We start from the raw sequence: 20,156 nt of genomic DNA on the forward strand, positions 1-20,156 counted from the left end.
AGAGATGAGGCAGAGAAGCTCAAAAGCAATGGATTTTATCTAAAGCTGAAAATATCTTAGAGAGAAAATTAAAAAAAAAACAATGAAGACAAGGCTGAATGCAATTGCTCACCAAATCAGATTTCTGATGGCCGATTCTGTCCTGGGACTCACCTGCTAGGACCATTTTGGGGGAAGTCTGTCGGGCTGAATCAGAGGACAAAGGTGGACGAGGACCGCCTCCACTCCCATTTCCCATCCTTCTCCTCTCTGAACTGCTTCTTCCCAAATACAGGCCCCACAGGGACAGGATTCACACGCAGAGTTCCAGGGCCCAGAGTGTGTGACGTCTTCTTGCCATCAGAGCCTGATTCAGCCAGGTCCACCCCAATGGCGTCCACACGTCGGGGAGACTACAGCCTCACTGCACGGAGGCTGGATACGGCAGAATGCACATCTTGTGAGGCGGTTGGGAATCAACATACCTAAAAGTGATTTGGGCTTCCTGATAATTAGGAGCAAACACTAAACCATCCATGGGCAAGTTGTGATTATTTGTCTTTTTGTAGCCCTGGTGCTCAGTTATCTCTAGCGGACAATTTCTCCTGCTCTTTTTCACTGCTTGTTAGGTTTTTAAAGAGGTGGCCGAGTAAGAACAGCACCACACACGTGGTATTCAGGTAAGGAGTAGGTTTATTCATCGTTCCAGCTGGCACCAGGCCATCTTGGTCCTCCACGCGGTGGGGGAAAGGCCTGGGAAAGAGAGAGAAAAGAGCAGAGGAGAGAGAGCAGAGAGCGGGCGTCTGGGCTGGGCTAGGCCTTATCTAGGGTATGGGCGGAGAAAGGTGTGGCCACATCAAATTCAGATGTGACCTCTTCCAGGTGTCCCAGTTGCCTGGGTAACGCAGGTACTGGGTGGAGACTTTGCTGTGAGGAGGGTGGAGTCCGCTAGCCATTCAGGAGCGGACCTTACACTGTTTAATTCCAGCATCTCGTTCACGTGCGTGCCTATATCCCCAGACACACAAGGGATTTCAGCCCTTTTCAGGAGAGCTTCCCCTAAATCCATGTTTAGGGACATGGTGGGGCTCTGCCTTGTCCTCTCTCGAGCATGCTTGTTATCCTCTTTCCTGAAGACTGCCTGATCCCCCTCAGGCAGGGGGGGCTCTGTCCCCAGCTCGCCACAGTGGAAGGAACCAGCAGACAGATAGGAAGGGGGAGGGAGAGAAGGGAAGACACCAGCCTTTGCAGGTAACGCGTCTATCTTCTTTAGTTCCAAGGCTCTTTGGTTATGCTCAGTTTACTAATGTTGCTCACTCTTTCTTCTGAAGACCATAGCTGAGTGTTGACTGAGAACATCTGTCCATAAGAGACAAACACATTTGGATGGAAATTTGGATGGAAAGCACGGGATGAGGCTCAAGCTCTGGAATGAATCTGGAATCTCTCCTTGAAGAGCTCTTATGTTTCTTTTTTTTTTCTATTGCAGAAGCTTCTATTTTTTTAGTATATTTTTGTTGTAAAAATACTGTACAGAGGGGTTACAGTTACATGAGTAAGGTAATGAGTCATTTCCTATGGAGCATTGTTACCCCCCTCCTTTGATTTTCCCCTACCCTCCCTTCCCTCCCACCTCCTCTCCCCACCCCCCCCCCCGCCCCCCTGCACCGCAGTTGTAAAGTTCATTTTCAACATAGGGACTTGGACATCTCATTGTTACAATGGGTCAACCTGTATCCTTATTTCGAGCTGTTACTTTTCGGTCCAGCCATGCTGTGACAGGTGAAGAGCCTCTCGTGGTCCACAAAATGTTTACCTCCATCCGTGAGGATGCACCCAGGCTCACAGCCCAGGTCAATGAATAGGGATCTTGGGGGGAGGGGAGGGAGGGCGGGGAACCAAGCCGCAAAGGCTTCTTTACAAAGGAGGCCAGTCACTGAGTCTGCCAGTCTCTTGTTTGACCTCATTTTGGCCACAGCAACATGGATACTGCAAGTGGTGACCCACAGAAAGAAAGAAAAGAGAGAAAAGAAAAGAGAAGACTTCCTCTCAACAAGACTCGCTGCCCCTTGCTGGAAATCAAATATTCCGTGTATCTGCTCCTACATCAGAGAGAGAGGAAGAGCGAAGCAAAACACGTGGAGATCCAAGAAAGCAAGCCACTGTGGTGCTTTCAAATAGAGCAGAAAAATGGACTCCCTAAATTCATCAGGTGGAGGGAGGGCCACGTGCAACTTCACAAGTAAGAAGCAGGTACAGTTCCTGCGAGGCAGTTGGGAAGGCGGGCGGGCGAGCAAGGACGCCACACTCCCCACACAGCTGCAGCTGAAGTAAAGCAGCAGCTTAAGAGAGCACCTGCCGCTCCCGCATTGGTTAAAAACAGATGGGTTTTCTCTTTCCTGGATTCTTAAAAGCATCCAAAATGGCCAAGTGTCGTGTTCCGTTCAGATACGTCAGTGCTACGTGTCAAACTCGGTCCACAGTACCAAACCATCATCAGACTCATGTTAGGATACTCAAGAGCAAAGATTGAAGAGAGGTGTTTCCAGAGTACAACCTTTTTATCTTTATCCTTTTGTGATCAAATATTTTCATCAGGCTAATCAACAAGGTAACTGACATTGCAACATCAGGTCTCTGAACCAGCTCTCTTTCCATACACACACATATGCCTATTGGTGTACGCACATGCATATTTCTGCACATAGACGGAGCGTAGAGGATGCTGGGGGCACTGCCCCACCCCCTGCAAAGCTGCGGGGGAGGGGACAGCCCTGAGAAGTTCTGGAGAAGTTCTGGCTTCTTTTCTTTTTTCAGCTTGGGCCAGTTGTCTGGCTTTGAGAAAGCACTTTACTCTGTGGTTGGTCAGCCAATGGGAAGGCTGCAATTAGAGTCTCTTCCCAGGGCTGGACTGTCCCCCATGGAGCTGCATGCTGTGAGCCCTGTTCATATATTAACATGGTTGCCAGCAGCTTATTACCTGTGTGCTTCCTGACTAGAGGGGAGGGGGGTTCTGCATGCTGATAAGTATTATTTACGAATGCATAATCTAGATTAATACTGAGGTCAGTGTCACAGTTAAATCCAGATGATTTAAAGTTATAGTATTACTTATAAATGACCCGTTACATTGAAGTGTCTAATCACTAGTTCATAATCTTATGTATTTTTCTCCACCACCATTGAAAGGGATGCAACAACAAGACAAAGTCAATGGGACATTTTCTTTCCAGCTGAGAGCGTACGAGGATGAAACACTTACTGAGCAGCCATGTTCTAGAACATACTGTTGGCAGTCACAGTCCTTCCCAAACTTTGGAACCAACTAGAATTTCCACCACCTGAAAGAAAGCAAGTTACTGAATGACACCACACCTTTCTACTTAATCTTAATGAAAAGATGAGGACACAGCAGCATCTAATGAAGCCAACGCAGCTTGTGATAGAAAAAACTCTAGTTTCAACCATCTCCTTCGAACAGCAATGCCCCAGTTTTCAAGCTGCTAGTTTGCACATGTTCCCATTAAAATATGGGTTTTATTAGCTTAGTTATTACTCACATCATGCACATCATGTGCAGCATTTTATCTGTACATAAGTTGTGAGCACACAGAATTAGAAATCAGAGCTGGGGCTGATTATCGGAGTTGCAGACCCTGACACAGCAAACCCCTGGTCCAGACTGAAAGAGAACAAATCCATCACCTTTGGCCTCAAGTCCCGGCATTAGAAGGCCTGCAAGACCAGTTCTTTATCTGTGCTACACCTGTTATGTGGAAGGAGGAATAGGTCAGTAAAAATTAATTAAAAGAATTACTGAAGCAAGAAAAGAGATTTTTTTATACCAAGCTATTTCCCACTTCTTGGTGAAAACAGCCTCATCGTGGGCCACAGCATCTCCTGAACAAGCAGCTTTATTTCGTGATTTAACAGTAGGGTATTCCGCAGCTCATCCCATCTGCGCCCGTTTTCACAATGATTGAACAAATGCAATTAGCCTGCAGTGAGCCAAGTAATGGTTTTCTTAAAGGACTGGGAGCTCTTTCTTAAACAGTAATGTGGGCAGACGTCTGCTGTGGCTTCTTCCAGCCAGGCTCCCACACGTCTCTCCCAGTGGACCGAAGCAGAAGTTTTGCCTCAAGAAAACAGCACCAGGGGATTGAAGAGCCAGTCACAAGCGTGGAAGAAAAGATGGGCCTCTTGTCATTTCTAGTTGTGATCTTGAGCCGAAGAGAATGGGAACTGCCATGACTGGCCCTCCTACTGGGTGTGGGGTACGGCACTGGGGACTGGACGTGCTGTGACCCGGCATCGTCAAGGGCAGTGTCCCCAGCTCCCTGCAAAGGAGAGACTGCTGAGACCTCTAGGGTCGACTTTGTCCTGGATCTGATGGAATGTAATGTTGTTATCCTGGCTGATGCTCCTAGAAATCAACTAGCTGCAAAGGAGTTCTGTACGTGGGAATGACCTGAGAGCACACGGGTAATTACCCCTAAGACTAGCTCTAAGGATATTGAGAAACATCTTAATGGATACATAGATTTCAGTGCTCAACGCACTCCAGCTCAGTAAGACTATTTGTCCAAGTCTAAAACATCTTGTCGTGGTTCGGTGCCTCCTTGTTTAAGAGATGACAGACGGGAAACAGAGTATAGTGAGCTCTCCCTATGCTTGGCTCTGCTCTGGGACTCTTGGATGAAAATGAGATAAGGACTCCGAAGAGGTGCGATGGTTCAAGATGGGTTAGGAAGGGTGTGTGAAGGTCTAAGTCAACTGTTCCCACCAGGGCAGGTGCTAGTGTCTTCAACCCCTTGAGTTCCTCTTCCCAAATCTCACATCAATCAACTTCAAGCTAAATGATCGTTTTCATTGGACTACAACACTTTACACACAAAATAAATGCTTAAAAACTTGAATGAACTGTAGAAATTCTATTTTTATTAACAAAATGAATTGATATGAGAATGGCCAAAACTCGATTCCTCTTTTTACATTCTATTTGGTAGGCACATATGTAAATTCAACTGTTATGTGTGAAGAGATGGATAGATTTTTTTTTTAAATTTAATTTAATTTTATTTGTGAACATACTGTACAGAGGAGTTACAGTTACATGGGCAGGATAATGCGTACATTTCTTACCAAGCATTGCAGCCTCCTCCTTTGTTTATCCTTCACATCCCTTCCCAGCCTCCCCCCTCCCCCCCTAATCCCAATCCTTCTCCTCCCCCCCCCCCGCCCCCCCCCCCCCCCCGCACCAACGTTGTAAAGCTCGTTTTGGACATGACAACTTGTACTTCTCATTGTTGCAACAGGTCCACCTGTTGGATAGATTTTTTTTAAGTGAAATCTGCGTGGCAGATTAAATGCTGCATGTTCCAAGTGTGTTTCATTCTGAGTAGAAATTTCCAACTTGTTAATACCGCAGTCATGCCCTGAATTTTGCTTCAGAAACTGTTACCAGTATTCCTTCTGTTTTTGTAGCCCAGAGGAACTTGCTCAAACAATGTATTCAAAAAGAGAAAAAAATTCAAAATAATTTCATTTCTCTTTCTTTTTGGTGCCCTATGGGAAAAAGAATTCATGGTTACTAAGTAGGATTATGCATACAAAGAGGCAAGAATTTCCTAATTATATTGACTTTTCAAAGAAACTGAATTCATCACAGCAAAGACACTCGACTAGGAAAGCAAGAGACACAGAAAAAAGTGCCTTGACCCAGCCTGAGTGGAGAGACTGGGTTCTATAGCACCTGACCTTCAGTAAGCTTATAAATCTGTGTATTCATTGGATCAATGAACAAGTGACTGAGTCACATGCACTTATAGCCATGTAAGAAGAAGCCATGGAAAGCAGTGGGTAACAGTGCCCAGATTGTAGAAATAGCAGTCAGAAATCGAGTTCCAATGGCTGGAAGAATACATTTGCCGAGAGCCAAGGGTCTAAAATGAAATCATTGTATATTTCTGGATGGGTTACGGGTAAGTTTATTCTAACCTGTAGAGCCAGAGGAATTGTGGGTGCTCATACAGATCAGGGATGCAAGCTCAAGCAGAACACCTCGGACTTGGTAATGTAGGAGTTGTACAGTCCTGCTGGTTTCCATTGTGGACTCCACAAAATTCAAGCCAAGCTCACTTGAAGTACATAAAATTACAAGACTTCTCAGCGCAGGGCCTGGGCCTTGAGTTTATTTGCTCAAGATTAGCACTCTACCACTTGAGCCACAGCCCCACTTTTGGCTTTCTTTTTTTTTTTTAACAGTTAACTGGAGATATGAGTCTCGGACTTTCCTGCTCCAACTGGCCTTGAACTGCAACCCTCAGATCTCAGCCTCCTGAAAAGCTAGGATTATAGGTGTGTGCCACTGGCACCTGACTTCAGCTCCTTTCTTGGACAGTGCACAGCCAGGGGCTGTGTGCACTCAGGGACCGTGTGTCCTGCATTCTTTTCTGGGGCTACAAGGGGACGCTTTCACAGTTTACAGACAGGGCAGGGGCATCACTGAGGACTTAAATCTTGGGAATAACTGAGACTTGTTGAAAGGAAATGTATTTTTATTATCAGGCAATACTGGGAACTGAACTCTAGGCAAATATTCTCCCACTGAGCCATGTTCACAGCCATTTTCACATTTTCTTTTGAGACAAGGTATTGCTAAGTTGCCCAGGCTGGTCTTGAACCCCTTGGGTAGTGCAGGCTGACCTTGAACTTGGCTATCTGCCTGCCTCAGCCTCCAGATAGCTGGGCTGAAAGGAGACCACCAGACCCCGGTCTCAGAAGTCTCTTTTGACTCCACACTCACCACGGTGAGAGCCCGGATGCCGCCCCTACCCAGCAGCCACTGCAGCACGGGTGGAAGAGGAGCAGCCTCGAGGGCCTAGCCCAACTAATGCTGCACCACAGGCGCTCAACCCGGGCAGAACTGCAGAGCTGGTCTGTGTCACAGGCAGCGTTACCACATTGGCAGGGATCCTGGATCCTTATTCCTGGCAATAAGGTGAGAAATAAAAACTGCCACAGCTGGATTTTCTGATCACAGGTTGGGTTTGTAAGGATGCTGGGCTGGGGGGTGGGGAGGGGGGAGGGAGAGGGAGGGGAAGACGGGGGAGGAGGAGTCATCTTTTACTGCATTAACTGAATGGTCAAACTGGAAGTCAGATGCCAGAAAATCCAAAAGGGAAATCTCACATTGTGTCTGCTTCCAGTTCTCACAGATGGCTCTTCGGGAAGGGAAGGGAAAGGAGGGGAGGGGAGGAGAAGGGAGGGCAGGGGTTCAGGAGTTCATACCTTGTCCATCCAACTTTGGATCTGCCCACTAAATGGAGACTTGCACCATGTTTCATACATCCTATGATCTTTGGGATAAGCTATGCTGTGGACTATATTGCTTTTTTTAAGGAATAAAACAAAAAGGTTTGCCCATATAAATTTAACCCCTCCGTATGGTATTTTCACAATAAAAAAGGTAATATGAACATTGTTATATAATGTTCTTTTTTTTTAATACTAGAACTTGAACTCAGGACCTCACACTTGCTAAGCATGTGCTTTACCACTTGAGCCATTCCCCTAGTCCTTTTGGTTTTTATTTTCTCTCTGCTTGCCTGGATCAGCAGGCTGAACTGTGATCTTCTCATTTATGCTTCTCCCATAGCTGGGCTGAGAAGTACATGTTACTACATCCCGCGTTCTATTGGTTGAGATGGAGTCTAAAGAACTTTTTGCCTGGGCTGGCCTGGCACTGGGATCCTCCCAATCTCCTCTGCCTCCTAAGCAGGATTACAGGTATGAACTGCCTCACACTGCTTTTATACAGTTCTACACACATGCCTTGGATTCATTTTTTTTCTTCTCGGTCTTAACCACGCTTCATTCATTTGTTACCAATGGACAATGAACAAAAACATATGATGGAATAAAGCAAAGGTCTTGAGCTGGCAAATACAACTAACAACCCTTCATGACTTCCTTGTCTTCCTGTCTGGAAGCAGTTACCCTTCAGTCTACCGTGGCCAGTGACGAAGGACCTGCCACCGAGGCACAGAGGGCCCTCCCCTGTGGTCCCTGCCACACTGCAGGGCTCCCTGGGGACAGCCTGCCTTCGCTAGCCTCTGGCCCCAGCAGGGCCTTTCATGAGTCTCCTCCCTTCTTCTTCATAACTTCCTGTCCCCAGCACTGACTTCTGGGAAAGCCACCTTAAGGCCCTAGCTTGCGAGTGAGACGTTTCCACAGCCACCAATCTGCTTCCTCCTGCTACTCAGCAGGTCCAGCCTCCTCTGTGTCTCCAGCTTGACCTCCTCCCGCCCAGAAAGCACGTGGCTTTGACAGCAGAGACACCTGGGAAGCCTCGGAAACCAGGGAACCGGAAATGCTGTCCAGCAGGCACTGGGGACAGGATTCCAACCACTCTTCCCCAGGGATGCCAGCCCTCTGCCACCCCCAGAGCATTTTATAGGGCAGCAACTTCGCCAGCCCAGACAACTTCTCCAGCCAGTTTAGTATGTCATCGTGTGTGGGGAGGGCAGGTGGGAGAGCTGGAGCTTATGCTCCAACGTACTCCTGTGCCCGACAGCAAACCTCGCTCACACCATCCGACCCAGGAGAAAGAATGAAAAAGAAAAGACAAGAACGCCTCGCTGCTTCTAAGAGTCGCTGGGGGGAAAAAGAAAAACAAAAGGCCCCCCATGTCCCTGGGTTATATAGGACTCAGAGGGTCAGACTGCATTTTTCTCCTGCAGAAATGAGAAGAGCATTTCTTTTTTAACTGAGTTTGCAGGTTTGGTGAAGTAGCATTTGTGTAGGGCGGGGGGGGGGGGGGGGGGGAGTTATTTTTGTTTTTTTCATTTTTCCCTCTGATCAGGATCCTCACCCTAACAGCAGCCCGTAGGACAAATGGGCAGGGCGAGGTTGTGGGAGCCTCCGGGGCTTGGTTGGCTTGCAGGAGGTCTGAGCAAACCCACACAGCGCACTAACAGCGGACGGTTTCCAAGCCCACTCTCTGCCCGCCCTCCACGCAGGTGTCTGGTCAGCAAGTTGAACTTCAGAGTTGACAGGACTTCCAAAACCGATCAGGGTGTGGCAACCACACCATTCCTGCTCTGATGTGTGTGGGGGGAGGGAGAGATGTTCATGGCCCCGTCTGGGGTCTGGGGTTCTTGCAGTCACCTGTCTATGCGGTCCTGATTTGGTTTAAGTTCACAGGTGGGAAGCTTTCATTCATGTAAATAAGCTATCAGTCCACCTCGAGCCTTGTGCTAGACAGATGGCTGTTTTATGTTTATTTGTCCGTCTTGGGGCTTGAACTCTGAGCCTGGGCACTGTCCTTGAGCTCTTCAGCTCTACCACTTGAGCCATAGCACCACTTCCAGTTTTCTGGTGGTTAATGGGAGAGGAGAGCCTCACAGACTTTCCTGTCTGGACTGGCTTTGAAGGGCGATCCTCAGATCTCAGCCTCTGGGGTAGCTAGGATTACAGATGGTTGTTTACTTGCAGCAAGCAAGGTGGGTGGGCTGAAGGCAGCTGCTCCCTCCAGTGGACTCAGTGGGACAAGCCCAACATCCATGGTGGTGGTTGGGGGTGGGGAGGGGCAGGGAGGGAATCTTCTTCCCCTTGAAGTGCTGTTAACTCTACTTCAAAGCATGCTTTGTTTTATTTCTGTTTCTGCTAAGGCCCTCCAGAGAAACTCATTAGCCAAAACTTCTGAGTCACTCAATTCAAATAACCTAGAGTAAACTTGGTCCGTTTATAGCACTTAATTCTCCGCGTGGAGGTTTTCAGGTCCACCTGTTTTGGTTTTTGTCTTGTTTTGTTTTGTTGAGATATGTCAGGGGTGGCGGAAAGCTCAATAATTCTCCTGCCCCAGCCTCCTGAGTGCGGGGATTGCAGTCATGAGCTACTACGACTAGTTTAGTCCATCTTAAAAACAAAACAAAGCAAAACATGTTGTGCCTGACTTTAATTTGAGCAACTGCAGCAATGTGCAGGGATCTGTCCTGTGTGGATGTAAGGGTTCCCCATAAAGTCCATCTAGTACTTTCTTTGTTCAAGAACGTACCGCTTTGAGAATGATCTCTATGGTCTTTGCACTTGCTGCAAATAACGAAGCTTTCTCCATTCTTTTATCATCTGGCTATACTTTCCAGCTTTGCACTCAGCAAGAGACGAACCACTGTGTTCGGATACAGAAGAACCCATGCAAACGGCCGCCATTTCCTGGGAGCCAGAGCCTTCTCCCCAGCTGGGCCTTCTGTTCCGCTGCCTCTCCCAGACCCCTCAGCCCTTCCAGCATCCTGGTGCTTTGATTCTAAACCCCGATTCCAAATGCCAGCTGAGGCTCAGCAGCTTTCTCCACACAATTTTCTTGATGTGTACTACTCTTGTTTTTTGATATGTGCCAGAATGCTTTTCCTACGGCTAAAACAAGCAAGTCGGCCTCCCCTGCCACCTCTCTGGGCTGTGTGCCATTCTTCCAGGCCCCATCTCCCACCGAGGGCCCAAATATGAATAGTTGTTACAGAATCGTACATGGTACTGCACAGTTCTTTGTGGTTTGTTTCCTCCATCCTCACAGTGATGTGTGGGATAAAGAGAGCAGACATGATTGCTGTTTTACAGAAGAAGACACACATTACAATAGGTAACTGGATGGGCCAAGGTGAAGTAGCAGAGGGCTGGCACCGTAGAAACCGAGGCCAGAACTAACCAAAGGCGCTCTCCATCTCGCTCAGTTGTGCTCCACACACATTTAACCGGAGCCCTGCGAGGACACGGTGGCTGTCTCCCCAGGACAGGGAACGACCAGCGGGTTGACACTAGTGTTCATTTGTGTGGATTTAAGGTCATTCTACACACTGTACTATCATCTGCTCTTTCTTCTATCAAGCTTTGCTGTTGTTCCTTGAACAACTCCCGTGGAAGCCGTGTCGGGAGCCCCACCTGCAGCACAAGGTGGGGAGCACTCATGGAGGAGTACTGCCAGAAGGGGGAGGGGGAGAAAGGGGGAGGGCGCACAACGGCGGAATGGGCACTGATTTGGTGAGCTGAACGGGAAACTAAAACCAGCCACATACACACATGGCTGCCATGCTCTGGGTGCCTCCATTCCTCTATTGGTAAGTAATAATGTGATCCAAAGTCTGGGGTGTGTGAACGGCAGCCCTTTGTCATTTCCGAGCGGCAGGCGCGCAGGTTCTGCTGAGGGCCAGTCCTGGTGCTCTCAGCTGCTTGTGTCACTGGCAGGGAGGCAGGCTCCGTCTGGGACAGCTTGGGGCTGGCTTTATCCTTGGCGGGGAAGCCGGGGAGGAGATGTGGGGATGTGTGCACTGGGCCTCGCAGGCCAGGCCTGCACCCCGGCCACATCCACGCCATCCTGCGAGGCACTGCAAGAAGACACTGCGCTCAGGGAAGACGCCAGTGCCACCGCCCAGCAGGCAGACGCCAGGCTGGGAGGGGAGGGCGGAGAGGAGCCGGTCCCTCTCCATGGCGGGGAGGAGCACGCAGAGGCCAAGCACAAGCCTGGCCTCTGATTTGAGTCCATCCCTTGCTCTCTAGGCTTCCGTTTCCCCGGCGGGGAGCAAGGGGCTGGGTCAGCAGGCGGACACTGCTGGACCTCACACTGTCAGGTCCACGTAGGGGTCTGGCTCTGAGTCCAGCACAGTCAGACACCACCATCATGAACAACGCCATGATTATCCATTCTGTCTCAAGCCCTAGGCTTCACCCGGGAGGCGGGAGGCCAGGCGTACAAGATGGTGGGTAACAGCGCCATGACCATCAATTCTGCGTCAAGCCCTCGGCTTCGCCTGGGTGTACACATGAGTTTCACAACTGGAGGGACGGCAGACTGCAGCAAAAAGCCAGAAAGTCACGTCTGGCCCTCCAGGGACGGGAGGGAGATTCAGCCTGTAGCCTAGAACTTCCTGCTGCTACCACTGGCTTGTTAGGAGGTATGTTGCAAGTTACTTCCCCTCTTGGGATCTCAGTCTTCTGAAGAGTGAAATGGAAGCACCAGTAGCCTTCCTCAGTGGGTCCTAGTGGCGTCAAATGAGACCATTATGTGCGAAGACTGTAGATTAGTGCACAGTGGCACGTCAGGGACAGAGCAGGCCAGCCTCGGCGCACAAAGAGGAGAACAGGGCTCCAGCCTTCACCTGTAATTTTGAGTGTTGATTCAGGCCTCCACCCCTAGCAGGAGCTGCAGAGGCCAGACAGAAAGTAAGAGCTAGATAAAACCTGGGGGCGGGGGGGGGGGGGGGGTGAGCCAGTGGCTTTTTGGAAGATCATAAAGAAGCACCTGCGGCCAGTCCCTTCAGTCTCCTTTCCAGTGCCGGGTAGACGGGCGGTGTTAACTCTTCCTCCTCCCTCCCTCGCACCTCCTCCCAGACAGTGTTCTCTCCCTGTAAGTTGCTGAGCATGAGCTTGAATGGTGAGGAGGAATGGTAGACAGGAGAGAGAACACGAGAGGAGCGGCCCAGGCCTCCCCAGTCCTCTGCCCCGTGCTCGTGGCAGGCTGAGGGGAGGGACACCGGATTGCATGGGAGGACAGAGGCCAGGAGCCTCCTTGCAGAAGCCACAGCACATGTGCACACACACACACACACACACACACACACACACGTGTGCACTTGTGCCTACATAAGGACACAGACATGCTCGCGCACACATGTGCCCCACATGGGTACATGCATGCACAGTAGCAACCTTGTGTCGCTTGTACATGCATGTATACCCGCACACACCCATGCACCTTCACATGCACATCCACCATATAATCATGGGTGTGTACACGGGCACACACATGTGCTTATACATATATGGGTCTACAATGGGTACGCGTGGTCTGTCACATACACTGAGACAGGCGCGCTTGTGCACATTCACACCTAGGTGTGCGAGGACACGCATGCACACACATGGTGTGTTCCTCCTGCGGGCACGCACAGGTGCATGCATGGTTTCATACACAAATGGAGTCAGACATGGGTCTACAGGCTTCACACAGGTAAGCACACACAGGCACAACTACAATTCCAAAGCTGCTACCATGACAGTCCTCATCCTCACTGGCTGTGGAGCCCTACAGTGACTTTCGGTCCACTATTTGTCTTCTCAGTGGAAGGCTGTGAACATTTAGGAGTCAGCCCTCTTGGGGGGAGGGCAAGGCACTCTGTGCATGGGGCTTGCACATTTTTGTGCTGGAAATACTGCCTCATGGTCGGTTTCAAGCTGCCCACATGGAGCTGGTCTTGGGCCTTTTCCCAGCCATGGAAATGCTCTACCACTGGGCCACACCCCAGCCCATGCGAGCTGAGTCAGCAGGAGTCAGCTGGCTCCAATACTAAAGAACGACACATCAAGGGGACAGAAGGAATGGCTTCCCAAGTCAAAACCTAGGACGCCAAAAGCCAGCCAGAAACAGAGAAGACACACCTTTCCATCTGCCGGCCCCAACTTACTTGTCCATTCAGAAATATCTGTCCCAAACAATGGCAAAACCTTAGGAAAGAGGTTCTCCTCTCTCTGGCTTTTGGCACCATGTAGACATGGAATTTGTTCCAGGCAGAAACTGGCAAAATGATCCACAGGACTGGATAAGCTATGGGAGGTGTTCTCTCTCATGACATTTTTGTTTGCTTTGTTTTTGTTTTGTTTACAATAACTTTATATCACACTGAATTGGGCAAAAAGGAGCTCTTACTAGAAACACATCCCCGCTTGGAGAGATCTTGGAAGGACTGTCCCTCTTGTGTGCAAAGGCTGAGGCCGTGGGAAGGGTTGCTGGCCATGTGAACCCTTGCAAATGACTGACTGAGCAAACAGAAGAAGCAAACTAAGACATACGAGAAGCAGGCTACAATGCCCGCCATGTGTGTTATTCTGTAAAATTCTCATGACGATGCTTTGTTTATTCCTCTGCTTCCAGCCTGTTGTTCATGGCTCATATTTCTATGAGGTTTTCTAGATGTAAAACTGAGATGACTCTCAATGCAAACAGAGAAAGCCTGGGTTACAGTCCATTTGCAAAGCTGCCCACTGGAATAGAGGAAGAGAAAACACATTCTGTATTTATACAAAAGCAATGGAGCCTCAAACAATAAGTAGAGATTATAATATTCTTGAGGGAGGTGAAATTCTTACTTCCAATGTAAACTACACAGTAGATTGTCTCTGTACTATTGAGAAAGTTCCCTCTGTCAGGCTCCGTTGCACATTCCTGTAATCTCAGCACTCAGGAGGCTGAAGTAGGAAAATCAGAACATCAGGTCTAATCACATAGCAAGACAACAAGAAAAGAAAAAGAGAGTGCTCCAGCCAAATGAACAAAATAGCCAGGCGCCAATGGCTCACACCTATAATTCTAGCTACTCAGGAGACTGAGATCTTAGAATCATAGTTCAAGGCCAGCTTAGGCAGGAAACCCCATGAGACTCTTATCTTCAGTAAACCACCAAAAAGCAGGAAGTGGAGCTGCATTGCAAGGGACAGAGCACTAGCCTTGAGCAAGAAAGCTCAGGGATAGCCCCAAGACCAGCACCAAAAATAAAAATGAATCAAATGTACTCTATGCTTCACAGGAAAACCATTAACCCAAAGTCCAAGAGACTATACACAGTGCACCTCTGCTGCCTAGACCTGAAGCCGGGCTGTGCTGCTCACACACATGGATGCATGCACATGCACACACACACACACCTGCATGCACATGCGCACAGGTACACACATTTCTCCTGGTCTATTTCCATTGTCATTATTGCCAAACGTGAACCACTCTCCTGGGTCTGCTGACTGATTTCTTTGTGTGTCTCTGAACACTAGCATGTCCCTGAGAGTAAGAACTTTGCTTCCTTCCACCCTGGAGTCCCCAGGATCTGGAGCCTTCCAGAACCAGGGCCCAGGACTACATGTGAAGAGACAGTTGGTCACTTACCCCTAAGTGGAGCCCAAGCAACCAGCCTCTTCCTGTTGGCCCCCAGCAGTGTAGCAGGCCTCTTGGCTTAAAGCCACGGATTTGGGAGAATTAGCCTCCAATTATGGAATCATCAGAAGATCAATTGCACAGACTAAAGGAAGGAGGAGACTGGAGAGACATCGGGTCCTTCTTGCAGACAGAGGAGCTTTACACAGTCACCCAAGGGAGGAGCCAAACACTTGCCACCAACAAAACCCAGCTGCCAGCTGCCCAGGAGCCACGTTTGCTGCAAGCAGCAGAGATGGGCACACTGTGGTGCTGACACAGCCGGAAGCCCAGGGCCCCTGGCGCGGCCCTCACTCCTCCTGGGCCATGGAAAACTTTCTCTTTACATCGAGAGAGAGGAAACACATTACTCGGGTTCAAATCATGTGTGTTCAGACAATACAAGGAAGATTTCCAGGGGAGGAAGAGAACCCGTGTGTGACCTGGCTCAGTGAGACCCCATGTCCAAGAAATGAGAGCTTTTGTGCACCAGAAATATACTTGGCCAGCCATTTGGAACAAAATGGCCTCCAAAACACAGTTCTGGTCTGCCCTGGGAACGTCGCTTTTTAAGATGAACAGCAGCAAAGTGGGGGTATGGAAAATCACGCCCCCATGAAGACAGAAGATACACGTAAGGGCACCCAAGGAAGAACAAGGTCTCCCAAGAACCTTCTAGAAACCACTAAGAGGGAGGAGGAAGCTATTGCTCTGGGTACAAAAGTAGATAAGATTAGACCGGTGATACCAGCTGTGATACCACCGGTGATACCGGCGAAATGACAAGAGGACTTCTGTTTCCTGAAAAAATGTGAGAACCATTTTTGCCTGGTCTGGAGCCTCAGGCTGCCACATGCTGCCTGGACAAGTTATCTCATTTCTGTAACCTCCATTTTTATTTTCTTTTCATTTGGGACGTATGATAGCAAATTCTTCGAAGGTATGGAGGTTAAAATTAAATAATGTGCATAAAGTACCTAACATCGCTCATCAGCACCCAACCAACGTTAGCTAGGAGGATTGCATGATTACAGAATACTATAATGCCTACTAGGTGAAGCCTGTTTGTGAGCTTTCTTGTGCCTCCCTCCCCGAGTTGGTTGGAGTCCTGACTCCCAGGACCTCAGAATGTGAGCTTATTTGTCAAGGGTTTTTATAGAGGCAATCAGACCTTGAACTTGGTTATTGAGGAGGAAGTCCCATTCAGCGTGACTGATGTTCTCATAAAACAGGGAAATTCAGATGCAGCATAGAGGAAGGCAGTAAGAATAAACATAGGGAGAAGATAACCACCCACAAATGATGGAGAACGATTCGGATCAGGTTCAGAGAGAACCAACCCTGCTGCTGGTGTCTGAGGCTTGAATACCCTCCCTCCCCCGCCCCAAAGCCCATGTGTTAAAGGCTTGTCCACCAACCGGTGGACCACCTGGAGGCGGCAGGATCTTTAGGAGGAAGTTACGTCATGGGGCGTGGCTTTGAAGGGGATTTGGGACCTTGGCCCCTTCTGTCTGTCTCCTTGGCCTCCCAGCTGCCAGGAGGCAAATCCGCCTTCTCCACTACGGCGCCCACCATGATGAACTGTGCTGCACAGGCCCAAAGCAGGAGGCCAAGGGCTATTGACCACAGACAAAAGAAGCCTTCTTCCTAGGAGAAAGCCATTTTTCGTAGTGTAGAGAGCTGATCACATACCTTGCAGTCAGACTTTCAACCTTCAGAACTGTGAGAGCATACATTCATGCTGTTTCAGCCCCTCCTCTAGGGATGATGGAAATGGTCTAGATGATTCCAAGGCTAAGTCATTATGGAACTAGGATCTAGCAAACACAGATCCTGGGCTCTCTCACACCAGCTCCAGATGAGGCCACTATCTGCACTTTTCAAGCAGCCACGGTTTGCAGAATGCGAGTGGTTGGTTGTGAGCTGCTGGATGAATGAGAGTGAATGCGTGTCTCAGCGCTCTGCTGTCCACAGGAAGCAGAGCCTGGGGAGGAAGCAGCGTCTGTGTGCCTGGGTGTCTGTACTGTCCTCAGCACAATCTCGCGTACAGAAAGTGTCTCCACCATTACCAGAAGACACAGCTTGATTTGTCTGTGTCAGATCAAACCGGCCTCCATCTACCCAGACCCTCTGGCAGCCAGCCAGGCCTGCTTTCCCAGCCCTCATAGCTCCAGCTGAGTCCACAGAGCTTACCAACTCCTCCGGCCACAGCTGTCAGGGCCCTCAGCAGGCGGCTTGGGGACTCCCATAGTGGCAGCTGCTCAGGCCTGGTTGCCCATAGCAACTCCGCCAGCCACTGCAGGTGCTGGAGCTGCTGGAGCCCAGTGCTGGCCATGGGCTGGAAAAAGGCCAAAGCTGGGTTGGTACAAAGTCCAGTTGTGGGCATCATCTGTGATGCACCATAGCTCTATTCTCAAGGGGAGAAAGAGCTCTTGGGCCCAACGCAGGCCATGCTTATATATAAAAGCCCTTGCCCCAGGAGCTACGATAGATTGTCTGGACATGAGAACACGTGAAGTCTCACCGGAGGTCTCTGCCCAGGACGGAGATATCGGCAAGCTGGGAGGGAAGAGACACATGTGGAGGTGTCCAAGAATAGGTGTAGACTTGTGAACGCATATGGGCTAACATGGTCAGACCTCTCATCTACATCCCACATCTGTGGACTCAAACACCACAGGGTGAACATATTTTTAAGAATTTTTAATAGAACTTTTTGAGTGCATAGGTTATATGCAAATACTGTGCCACATTTTTACGTAAGAGACTTGAGCATCCATGATATTTGTATCTGTCAGGGTTCCTGGAGCCAATCTCCAGGTACCAAGGGGTGACGATAATCTGAAAGAGTGATGAATTTCCTGTCCCTGTAACATCTCTCCATTTATTTTAACTTGAAGAAGGGAGACTGAACAAGTTATGTCAGCCTGAAAGCTACTTTACTCCCTATGTCTCTAGGTCCTTCTGGCCCTTGGTAATAGTCTATAACGGCCTAACAAATTACCCCCCAGCGTCAGTCACTTAAAACAACGCACGTTTTTCATCTCACGGCCTCTCAGTGTGGAGTCAGGATGTGGCTTGGTCGATGCCATTGACTCAGAGTCTCTCATGGGTCTGGGCCAAATTGTCCATCAGGGATGCAGCCTCACTTGAAGGCTCAGCCTGGGGTGGGGGACATGCCTCCAAGATCACCCGTGTAGCCACTGCAGTGCTTGGTCTGTATCCCAATGCCTCTTTCACCGTGTTTTGGTCTGTTTTGTGCAGCTAACACAGACTGGGTGACTTACAATGATCCTACATGTATTGGCTTACAGCTCTGGAGGCTGGGAAGTTCAGGATCAAGAGGCCAGCATCTGTTAAGATCCTTCCTACCACAAGGAAGAGGAAATGAGATGAGAGTGTGAACGCATTCTTTCCATGGAAGACATTCCCACCATGATGAGTCAGGTGCATAACAGTGGTATTCGTTGCTTTCCTCATCCCTGGCATTAGGCTCCACCTCCCAACACTGATGGTTCAAGGACTATACTTAGCTGTGCAGACTCTTATCTCCAACTAACCACCAAAAAGCTGGAAGTGGCACTGTGACTCACATGGTAGAGCATCAGCCTTGAGTGAAAAATCTAAGGGACAGCACTCAAGCCCTGAGTAAAAGCCCCGGTTCTGGCATACATGCATGTGTGCATGCATGCACACACACCACATACACACAACCCATCTGAGTGTTTTTTAATTGCTTGTACTTCACAAGTTAGCAAGGAGAAAATCTAGACTCTGAGGCCTGAGAATCTTCTTAATAGCACACACAATCTACTGGTGAATTAACTAAGGCCAGAAAGATCATTTTTCAGCTTCAGTCATGAACAACACACCATTTATAAACTAACTGCCCCCTGCAGGGGTAGGCTTAGGACCCGGCACAGTCTCTGACATTTATGGAAGTTTCACATGGTATGAGGTTCAAGGCTTCCATTCCTCATGGTAAAGACAGGACTGGAGTATGGGCTATGCTTTGAAAGAAACATAAATAATTTCAGCAAGAAAAATAGAATAGAGATCGACAATAAAACTGAGGTAGGAAGAGCACAGAGATATCTCTCTGACCCTGTCCAGCCTACTAATATAGACGGACTCCTGGCAATTGGCTAGGAAACGTTATTAGTCTATTTTTTCACTGCCAAAGTGAAATGCCAGATATAGGCTACTTTATTAAGAGAAAAGGTTTGTTTTGGCTCACAGTTCTGGAAGTACAAGATCCAGACGGCTCATGTGGCAGTCTGGCTGGCAGTCCCGTCTGTCCCTCTTCGTATAGGCCACCAGGATCCAGTCACAGATGCCATGCCTGATACCATCCCTGCACGCTACAATCAGACAGAATTTCCATCCTCATTCTCAGTGGGGCCATTGGCATCGTATCCAGAAGCTGAACTCAGCAACCAATGCAGCTAAGTCTTCCAAAATAGACACATTTTATTATCAAAATGGCCTTCCTTTCAAAAACCTATGGCTCTGTTTAACCATGAGGCCAGACTCAGGGTAGTGTGCAGAATGAAGTCTAAAGAACACACCATGGCATGCTACAAGAGGCCGCATGAGAGGTGTTGAGCCGTGTAGACTTTGCTCTTTAGACATGACTCCATTCTTCATGCTTTCCAAGGTATATTGCTTTTGCATTTTTTAGGAGTAGGTTCAGGACTCAAGGGTAAATGAAGGCAATACTTTGGAAATACAGACGACAGAACATCAATGTTTGAATCAAAAGAAAAAGAGATGATCATCTCCATGAGTGAGAAAGAACCTTCTAGGGAAGAGGAGAATATAACAAGCCAGTGCTAAATTACATGGTTCAAAAAAAAATTCACTTAAGATATACATCTCATTCCATGTAAGAACTAAAGCAGACATACCAGATACCAGAAAAATGTGCTCGCACAATGCTCTTCCCTGAAAGGAGTCCAAGTATGACAGGAAACTGCGTGCAGAACAGCGCTTTGGGGAAATGGGGTCCTTAACACTGTCCAGGATCTGAGATCACCTAGCCAACCAGCACGCTACCAAGGCTGTGTGGACTGAGAAACAGCTGTGGCTCTCAGAAGCACAGACGTGGCCCTGGAGTTGCAGGGACAGCGGCTGTCTGTCCCTCTTGCCAACGCAAAGTGGCTGTCCTGAGCCCATTAGCTGGACCAAGGAGGGAGCCCCAAGAGTCCACCTGCTGATGGAG

Source organism: Dipodomys spectabilis, unplaced genomic scaffold (assembly GCF_019054845.1).
Source record: "Dipodomys spectabilis isolate Male_0828 unplaced genomic scaffold, ASM1905484v1 ptg000179l, whole genome shotgun sequence".
In the NCBI taxonomy this organism is placed as follows: domain Eukaryota; kingdom Metazoa; phylum Chordata; class Mammalia; order Rodentia; family Heteromyidae; genus Dipodomys; species Dipodomys spectabilis.